We start from the raw sequence: 10,000 nt of genomic DNA, 5'->3' as shown, positions 1-10,000 counted from the left end.
TGCCTTTATCCCAGGTTCACTGAGAACAAAGTAGGTCTGGGAGAGAGAGAGGGAGCAGAGGGAGGGCAGGGTGAGAGGAGAGGGGGAGAGCAGGGAGGAGGGGGGGGGGGCAGAGAGTGCTGCCGGTCGGGGTTGATGTTGTGACGGCCTTGTTTTTGGGAGATGGAGAGGGCAGCGGCTAAACCAGGCCAACGAAGGAGAAGAGTAATGGTGTCCCATTCATCACGCCCTGCCACCTAGGGGAAGCTGGGGAGGACAGGGGAAGGAGAGGGGTGGGCAGGGGGGGCGGGAGGGGGGTGGAGCGTGGCAGGGGGTGAGCGGGTCGGGTGGTGGTTGTGGCGGTAGGGGAGGTTGGAGGGGGTGGGTTAGAGGGGCTGTGGACAGGGGGTATGTGGCGGGGGGTTATGTGGTTGTGTTGGATGGGTGAGGGTGAGGTGGGGGAGGGGGAGGGGTCGGGGGGAGAGGGGGGGGGCCGTGCCCGACCTTCAGGCTGATGGAGAGGCTGGTGAGAGACCCCCGGGGGAAGATGGGAGAGGTGATCAGTGGCAGCCCTTCACCAGCCCCATTAGAGGAGCGCACAGACACACACTCACACACACACACACACACACACACACACACACACACATACATACTGTACACACACACACACACACACACAGAGATAGAGACACAAACACACATACACACACTCACACACACACAGATATAGAGACACAAACACACATACATACTGTACACACACACACAGACACACACAGATATAGAGACACAAACACACATACATACTGTACACACACGCACACACACACACACACACACACACACACACACACACACACAAACACAAACACCAACACTGTACTTTTTAGGATGGAGCCCTGGGACGCAGAGGTCAACCTGAAAATAAGCCACCTCCACCTCCTGTGCTATCCTACCTGTTATGTACTTATGCGTATATTTATCCTCCCGCGTCATGCCGACCCTCGCCATGGGAACGGGCCGGGTGGAAAGCGTAATTAGAGTGAGAGAGCGTGGCGTCTGCCCGGTCCACCTTCAGATGCCTCGGTGTACTCACGTTAGAGTTTGACTTTGGCTCTGTCAAAGTAACCCTTCTCTCTCTCTCTCTCTCTCTCACCCTACACACATACACACACATACATACACACACACACACACACATACACACACACACACACACATACACACACACACACACACACACACACAAGTACATACACACACAGGCGTGCATAGCAGACGCAGACACACACACACACACACACCTTTGCAGGCAGACACACACATACATATATACACACACACACACACACACCACAACCCCTGAGAGCTCCTGCATGCCTTAACGTGGCCCTTTGTGTCTGCGAGCTGCTTGATGAGGGGGGCTGTGGTGTGGGGGGAGGAGGGGGAGGGGGGGGGGGGCAGGTGGGGGGAGAGAACGTGCGGAGCATCATGACGCCCGGTTAAACAGATATTTATGTGGTTATGAAAAGAGAGGGAGGGAAGAGAGGGAGGGAAGAAAGAGATGTATTCTCCATATTCACCCAAGGATTACTTGTGAAATAAATAATGTATTAAAACGCCGGCTTCAAAACGAAACATCTGCCTCCCTTTCATGTCGCTCTGGCGAGGCGCCAAATGCACCGTGGTATCTCTCTAGCTGGTCGCAGGTTCATCCTGAACTGGATCCTAATAGAACAGAGGCCTCGCATCTAGGGCTTGGGAAGGGGCGGGGGCAGGGGGCTTGGACATGGTCAGGCTGGGGTCTCTCCTCTAGGACTGGGGTCTATCCTCTAGGACTGGGGCCTCTCTAATACTGGGGTCTAACCTCTAAGACTGGGGTCTATCCTCTAAGACTGTGGCCTCTCTAAGACTGGGGCCTCTCTAAGACTGGGGTCTATCCTCTAAGACTGGGGCCTCTCTAAGACTGGGGTCTATCCTCTAAGACTGGGGTCTAACCTCTAAGACTGTGGCCTCTCTAAGACTGGGGTCTAACCTCTAAGACTGGGGTCTATCCTCTAAGACTGTGGCCTCTCTAAGACTGGGGCCTCTCTAAGACTGGGGTCTATCCTCTAAGACTGGGGCCTCTCTAAGACTGGGGTCTATCCTCTAAGACTGGGGTCTAACCTCTAAGACTGTGGCCTCTCTAAGACTGGGGTCTATCCTCTAAGACTGGGGTCTATCCTCTAAGACTGTGGCCTCTCTAAGACTGGGGCCTCTCTAAGACTGGGGTCTATCCTCTAAGACTGGGGTCTATCCTCTAAGACTGGGGCCTCTCTAAGACTGGGGTCTATCCTCTAAGACTGGGGCCTCTCTAAGACTGGGGTCTATCCTCTAAGACTGGGGTCTAACCTCTAAGACTGTGGCCTCTCTAAGACTGGGGTCTATCCTCTAAGACTGGGGTCTAACCTCTAAGACTGGGGCCTCTCTAAGACTGGGGTCTATCCTCTAAGACTGGGGTCTAACCTCTAAGACTGTGGCCTCTCTAAGACTGGGGTCTATCCTCTAAGACTGGGGTCTATCCTCTAAGACTGGGGCCTCTCTAAGACTGGGGTCTATCCTCTAAGACTGGGGTCTATCCTCTAAGACTGGGGCCTCTCTAAGACTGGGGTCTATCCTCTAAGACTGGGGTCTATCCTCTAGGACTGGGGTCTATCCTCTAAGACTGGAGTCTAACCTCTAATACTGGGGCCTCTCTAAGACTGGGGTCTATCCTCTAAGACTGGAGTCTAACCTCTAATACTGGGGCCTCTCTAAGACTGGGGTCTATCCTCTAGGACTGGGGGTCTTGGACCTGGTCAGGCTGGGACCCTTTTCTTTAGGACTGGACCTTGGACATGGTCAGACTTATTGTTTGCTGTAGGTTTATGAATGTATTCATTTATTATACTTTTGTGGAGGCACTATGCTGTAATGCTGCCAGTTGAAGCAGTACCTAAGAAAAACAAGTCTAATACTACATTTCAATTACAATCTTTTGTTCCTATTCCTCACAGTGTGTCTGTCTGTGTCTGTGTCTGTGTCTGTGTCTGTGTGCGTGTGTCTGTGTCTGTCTGTATGCCTGTGTCTGTCTGTGTCTGTCTGTGTCTCTGTCTGTGTCTGTGTCTGTGTCTGTGTCTGTGTGTCTGTCTGTGTCTGTGTCTGTGTCTGTGTGTCTGTCTGTGTCTGTGTCTGTGTCTGTGTGCGTGTGTCTGTCTGTGTCTGTGTCTGTATGCCTGTGTCTGTCTGTGTCTGTCTCTGTGTGTGTCTGTGTGTGTGTGTGTGTCTGTGTGTCTGTGTCTGTCTGTATGCCTGTGTCTGTCTGTGTCTGTCTGTGTCTCTGTCCGTGTCTCTGTCTGTGTCTGTGTCTGTGTGCGTGTGTCTGTGTGCGTGTGTCTGTGTCTGTCTGTATGCCTGTGTCTGTCTGTGTCTGTCTGTGTCTCTGTCTGTGTCTGTGTCTGTGTCTGTGTCTGTGTGCGTGTGTCTGTGTCTGTCTCTGTGTGTGTCTGTGTCTGTCTGTATGCCTGTGTCTGTCTGTGTCTGTCTGTGTCTGTCTGTGTGCGTGTGTCTGTGTCTGTGTCTGTGTCTGTGTCTGTGTGCGTGTGTCTGTGTCTGTGTTTGTTTCTGTCTGTATGCCTGTGTCTGTCTGTGTCTGTCTCTGTGTGTGTCTGTGCGTGTGTGTGTGTCTGTGTGCGTGTGTCTGTGTGTGTGTGTCTGTGTCTGTCTGTATGCCTGTGTCTGTCTGTGTCTGTCTGTGTCTCTGTCTGTGTCTGTGTCTGTCTCTGTGTGTGTCTGTGTGCGTGTGTCTGTGCCTATGTTTGTCTCTGTCTGTATGCCTGTGTCTGTCTGTGTCTGTCTCTGTGTGTGTCTGTGTGTGTGTGTGTGTGTTATTGCACCTTAGCTAATTCGGAGTGTGAGACGGTGTCACCCTAAAAGCCTTTTAAAACTGTTTCCCAGCCTGAATGTCGACTGTGTGTTTTCCGTGGTCGGGGAAGGAGGTGCGCCGGGTTGTCTGCCGTTACAAAATCAACACGAACTGTTTCAGTCGCCCCTCTGGGAGCTTTATATTAGCATCCTGTCACGTTTTTATATGACATTTCATTTTTTTTACTGTTGCTGCGCACAGAAAAACAGGTGCAATTTAAGCACAGCAGTGAGAAGCTCGCAGCAGCCCACGGTTCAGACTCATTCTGGCGTCACTATATTATAGCTGTCATATTAACCACGTTTATGATGCATCTCGGAATATGAATAATGTCATACGGAGTTGCAGACTGTCCTTGCGCTCCCGAGGTCCGGTTTCAAAGGCAGGCCTAAGCCTGATCCTAGACTAAAAAAAGCCAATGGAGATTTTACATTGAAAGTGTGGTTCTTAGTCCAGGACTAGGCTTAGGGCCTTGTCTGCGAAACCAGGACTGTTGAGTGGCTCACACCAGTCTCGAACCAGTGACCTCTGATTGGCCATCACACCGCCTTCCGAAATACCCGATGGAAACCAGCTACGCCACAGAGAAAAAGCTAGCAATCCAACGGTGGGGGTTGGGAAGGGGAGGATGGGGTGGTGGGGGGGGGTATTTTAACTTCAGAGGAGTGTGTTTATCACCTTTTCAACTGGGTTAAGGTTAGACACAGTGTGAAAGCCTCCATATCCACTATGTACTGTACTGTAGTGCCCTATGTAGGGCAGGTATCAGTCCATAGTGACCTTCCCATTGTTTAGCTCAAGGCCTTGGGTCAACGGAGAACAAACTGTCTTTTGTAGAGAACAAACTGTCTTTGTAGAACTTTTCTCACCCAGTATCACAACAACCCCACTTCTCCTCTGTGGAACTAACGTGTCATCGGAGGAATGGGGAAGCTAGGGGACGACATATAAGGAAGTAGGATAAGCACGTCTATTGTTGAATATTTAAAGATGTGCCCAAATGAATTCACCATTATTTACCGCAGCCCTTGTTATTCCCAGCTCTGGTGTTATTAACCTGCCTTTGCTGTTTGTGTGTGTGTGAGTGTGTGTATGTGTGTGTGTGTGTGTGTGTGTCAGGCTGTTTCTAGTGTCAGTGCAGGTTGTCTCCCTCCTTTACACACTCTTACAAAGCTCACAACATCCTAACGAGCGTCTCCTCTGTGCCGCTCTCGCGTCGCGACCCCCCACAGGGATAGCTGCCCCAGATACTTAAACACAGGTAGTCTCGGTGGTGCACTGATCAACACGCGGCTGACAGGTCAACACACACACACACACACACACACACACACACGCACACACACAAAGTACACAGACCAAACACGCACAAAAACACACACCCACACAAACACAAACAAACCCACATGCGCACTAAGCGCGAAAACTTCACAAACACACACACACACACACACACACACAAACGCACACTAAGTGCAAACACTCACAAACAAACAAACACACACACACACACACACACACGCACACACACACGGAACTCCTGCCAACGGCAGAGTAAACCCCTCTCCATCTCTTGTCTATAAAAGCCTTGAGAGTTAATTGACATCAGGAAGTTCCCCCCCTCACACACCGACACGCTGAGGCCTTCAGGTCCGGAGCAGCACGCCTGGCTGTGCCCGACGCAATTTGTCTCCCGTATATTAAACCACGGCGGTCCTCTGGCATCCTGCTGAACCCTTGTCAGGTCCTGCTGTTGAGTGGCACGGCGCCATATGCTTTAGATCGGACTAAATTATCTGTTTCAGAGCGAGCAGAGGACAGGGGATGTTTATGTACCTGTCGTCTACTCTGCACTCTGCTGCACACTCTGCTAGCTGGTGGTACTGTTAGGCCTCGTGTCGATGACATCAGTGTCTCTGTCGATGACATCGGTGTCTCTGACGTCAGACATCGGAACGGGATTGTGAGGTCATCAAAGTGCGACCGACCAGTGTCGTCGTCGTCGTCCCCCCTCCCCCGGGACTGTTCGGTCGCACTTGGATGACCTCACGATCCTGTTGGCGTGGATCTGGAAAGGTTGTTGTTTGGTATTCTGTGTAGTAAGGGATGGCTCTTCTTCCGAATGCAGTGGCGAACTTCTGCGGTCGAGTCACGGCACCGAGGCTTATTCAAGGACAGTTCAGTAACGTGTCAGCCCAGATAAAGCCCGGCCCAGAACAGGAGCCTCAAAGGCTGGGGTTTATATGAGTTCCCTCAACACTGCTTAGAGCTCTGGGGCTCTTTGACAGACGTTGGAACAGAGACAGTGGGATGACGGACAGATATACAGGCCCTGCGTCTCTAGTAAATACCAGACTCCAGACGCGCGCGCACACACACACACACACACACACACATACACACACACTTGTGGTCAGGTCTGCGACTAGAGAGAGACACACAGTGGAGGATGACAGAACCAGTGGATCGGCTGCATCATTTTGTTTCTGTGAGACTTAACACCTCTAACATCATCGTAAATAAAACACACGTTGTAATAATTGCAACTCAGGCACACCTGTGCCCTCACACACACACACACACACACACACACACACACACACACACCACATTCATTATGAATGGAAAAAAATTATGAAGACATACATTTTTAAGGTTGTTTTCCTTTCAAGTCAGGCGATGTCAGACGCCATTAGACGGGCCTTACCTTAGCTCTCTCCCTCCGGTTCTGCCTGGGTCACAGAGGCATAGATCTATTAGAGACAAACACAGAAACAAAACAACGCATTCAAATGCGCCGGCGTAACCCGCAACTCCCCTTCACGACCGCATAACCCTTCAACATACTACAAACGAAAAAAAGTTTTCCAAAAACCTGAGGGATGCAAAAATACCGTCTGACGTCAAAGTCGAACCTTCATCTGGAAAAACAGACACACGGCGGTATTAGATTCAGTTTTACACACACTTTTGAAGACAGTTTACAAGCAAACTTCTGACCTTGACGGTGATCTGTGAACGCCGCTGTCGTCGGAGACAGGAAGCCGTATATCAAAGTTACCCCTGGATGATGACATGATAGCGCAGCGGCGTAGGACGAGGTTGTGCGGGGATGTCAAGGTTACAAAGAGAGAGCCAAGGACAGCTGCGTAGAGTTAGCGTCGGGTAGCAAACGCGAACAGGCAAATGGTAGGGTACTGTCTCTAACCGTACGTGTCGAATGCCTGTGGTCTCGCTGTAGACGCACCAGCCCTGTCTCGAAGGCCCCTGTCTTTGTTAGCATCTGGACAGCCCAGAGGCTAGCGCAAGGTGTTGTAAGGTAATGTTATGGTATAAGGCGTGTAATGGCTGTGTTTCTCGGCAGTAGAAAGATAACATCAGGTTGAGCCAGGCTAGCGCATAGCTGAGGTAACACAACTGTGATGTGTTTGGCTGGGTGACGCGCCCGCAGCGAGGCCAGTTGTCCACATCAGCTCTCTCTCTCTCTCTCTCTCTCTCTCTCTCTCTCTGAGGCCTCCCTGTCCTTGTTAGCGTCAGGTAACACATGCTACAAGGTGACGGAAGGTAACGGTAAGGTATTTAGCTGTGTCATTAGCCCGCGGCGAGTTCCAGGTGTCCATATCAGCCCTTATCTAATACCCCGAGGTCTTCCGTCTCTGGCCCTGACTGTTCGGTCGGTGGACGGTATATAAGTCAGCATCAGGTAACAGATGCTGTAAGGTGATGTCGGGGTAATTGTGATGTATTTGGCTGTGTCGCTAGCCCCTTCTAGCTAGGCCAGGTGTCCTATATCAGCCTTATCTAATACCCCGCGGGGGCCTGGAGGTTTGATCGGTCTGATCTCACGGCCCCGTGGTCAGGACCCAGGGGTACCAGGCCCGGGAAGAGCAGGTTGCTGTGGCCCATATGGGCCGTCGGAAGGGGGGGGGTGGTGGTGGTGGTGGGGGGGGGAGCTGAGAAAACAAGGCTCTCCCCGGCGCTTGCTGTTATTGCTGCCTCCCGCCTCTCACAGCCACTTTTGAAGACAGGAAATAGGAGTCAGCCCACGGGTTTCGGAGAGGGGCATGTGGCAATGGTTTAGACGCCGATGACCTTTGAACCTTACCCCCACCGCCCACCGCCCTCCGCCCCCGCTCACTCTCTCACACACCGCTCCCCCTGTCCCTCAAACACTCTCCCCTGAGCCCCGGCCCGAAATAACACAGCGGTCCGAACGCCCCCCCCCACCACCATCACCACACATACACACACACCCACTACCCAGCCGATACAATAGAGCAAGGACATGGGGCTTTGTTTGAATCTGTAATGTAAAACAGATGGGGTCTGAGAGAAGACGAGAGGGGAGGAGAGGAGAGGTGGAGGGGGGGGGGGGGGGGGGTAGAAAGGAGGAGAGGAGAAGAGGGGAGGGGGGGGGGGAAGAAAGGAGCCTTGTAAAATATTAGCAAAGAAAAATAACCCTGGGACACTGGTCTAATTATATCTATTTGTCTTGTGCGGTTTCACTGGGGAGGCCATGTGGCTCTACTGGCTGGGCTGGGGTTCATTTTTCAAATATGTGATCCTATCGACGGGGTCGGAGGGGTGGTGTGGTGGGGGGGTCTCTGGGGGGTTCGATGGGGGGTGTTGGGGTTGGGGGGGGGGGGGGGGGAAGTTGGTCTAGAGGCCAGGGGGTAAAGGCGGTTTAGTGTCTTTTCATGGTCCACTGATGCTCTGTAATGACAGGGATCAGCCCGGGACTTTTAACTCCTGTGAAAGTGACTGATCTCCTTCAATAACATCATTGATCGCCATGCAAAAAATGTGTGACACAGGTGGGGCGGGTTAGAAGCTATTGAGCTCCTTTTAGAGGCCTGGGGTTGACTACAGATGAATGGGACGCGGCGATGGCAGGTCAGTTGCAGTGGTTGGTGGTTGGTGGTAGCGTCTTAGTGATTCTCTTGTGTGTTATAGGGGCCTAGTGTAGACGACAGGGGAGGCCGGTGGCGGTAGAAATCGGAGGACGGGCTGGTTGTAATGCAGTGGAACAGGGAAGTGGTATCAAACACGTGTGCATTACAATGAGTCCCCGTCCTCCGGTTTCTACCTCCGCCAGCCTCCCCCCCCCCCCCCCTGAAAGAGAGAGTGTCCCTGGTGGAGCCCCTTCACCTCCAAGCATGTCCTCTCACTACACGCCACACACACCGTCTGCGTCTCTGTGTCCTCACCAGGGGGAGGCCGGCGGAGGTAGAAATCGGAGGACGAGACTCTCGCCGTAGACGCACGGGATAGAACAGGGAACGGGGCGTCAAAGACGCGTTATCGATCGACCCCCTTCCCCCTTCCTTATTCCATCCCATGTGTTACAATGAAGCCTCGTCCTCCGATTTCTACCTCCGCCGGCCTCCCCCCCCCGGTCCTCCACTCCACTCACCGCCGTCCCGTCAGTCTGTCCAGCTACGTCACGTCACGTCACGTCACGTCCGTCCTACGGCAGCTTGTTGACTGTTGCATGAGATATGACGTCATCTGTACTCGCTTTACTATATTTTTTTTTGGGGGGGGGGTGTGGGGGAATGGTCGAATTTAGATTTTGCCGGCATTTTCTGGTCTTTTTTTTTTTTTTTCCTTCCTTTCGTTTCTTTTTATGTCTGGTGTGTTCTCAATCATCAAAAGTTGAAAAGGACGAGCTCTCTTTAGCAAGCGGCGGTGCCGGCGTTTAAAGGATGATCGTGCGCCAGCGACGCGGAGAGAAGCGGAGAGAGAGAGAGAGAGAGAGAGAGAGAGAGAGAGAGAGAGAGAGAGAGAGAGAGGGCCCTACACAGCTCCTCTTGGCAGGGGACGAGATTGATGGAACCGCTTCTTTTTTTTGTGTTGGCATTCAGCTAAATTCCCCTTCTTCCCTATTCACATATTCAAATTTCCGTGCGCCGCTTCGCTGTAAGAGGAAAACATTCCGATTGGTTCTGCCGACTTTGTGTCTCCATCACGGCTATGGGGGAGCTAGGGGGAGAGTTGAAGCTATATCTGGTGACTTGGCTCCCCTCTTCAAGCCTTTTGACGCTCTCTTTAAATGTTTTCTTTTGGAGTCGATGC

The 10,000-nt window shown here is 52.1% G+C and overlaps 1 protein-coding gene across 1 annotated transcript in view; it reads left to right on the top strand.

Moving 5' to 3' along the window:
* The window catches only part of mctp1a (multiple C2 domains, transmembrane 1a), a gene marked incomplete at both ends in the record, with an annotated part of 145,802 nt that overhangs the window by 125,125 nt on the left and 10,677 nt on the right, over positions 1–10,000 (top strand). The gene's annotated exons all lie outside the window — the stretch shown is intronic.

Source organism: Nansenia antarctica, assembly GCF_963989245.1.
Source record: "Nansenia antarctica genome assembly, chromosome: 5".
Classification (NCBI taxonomy): Eukaryota; Metazoa; Chordata; class Actinopteri; order Argentiniformes; family Microstomatidae; genus Nansenia; species Nansenia antarctica.
This window is presented reverse-complemented; position numbering and strand designations above follow the sequence as displayed.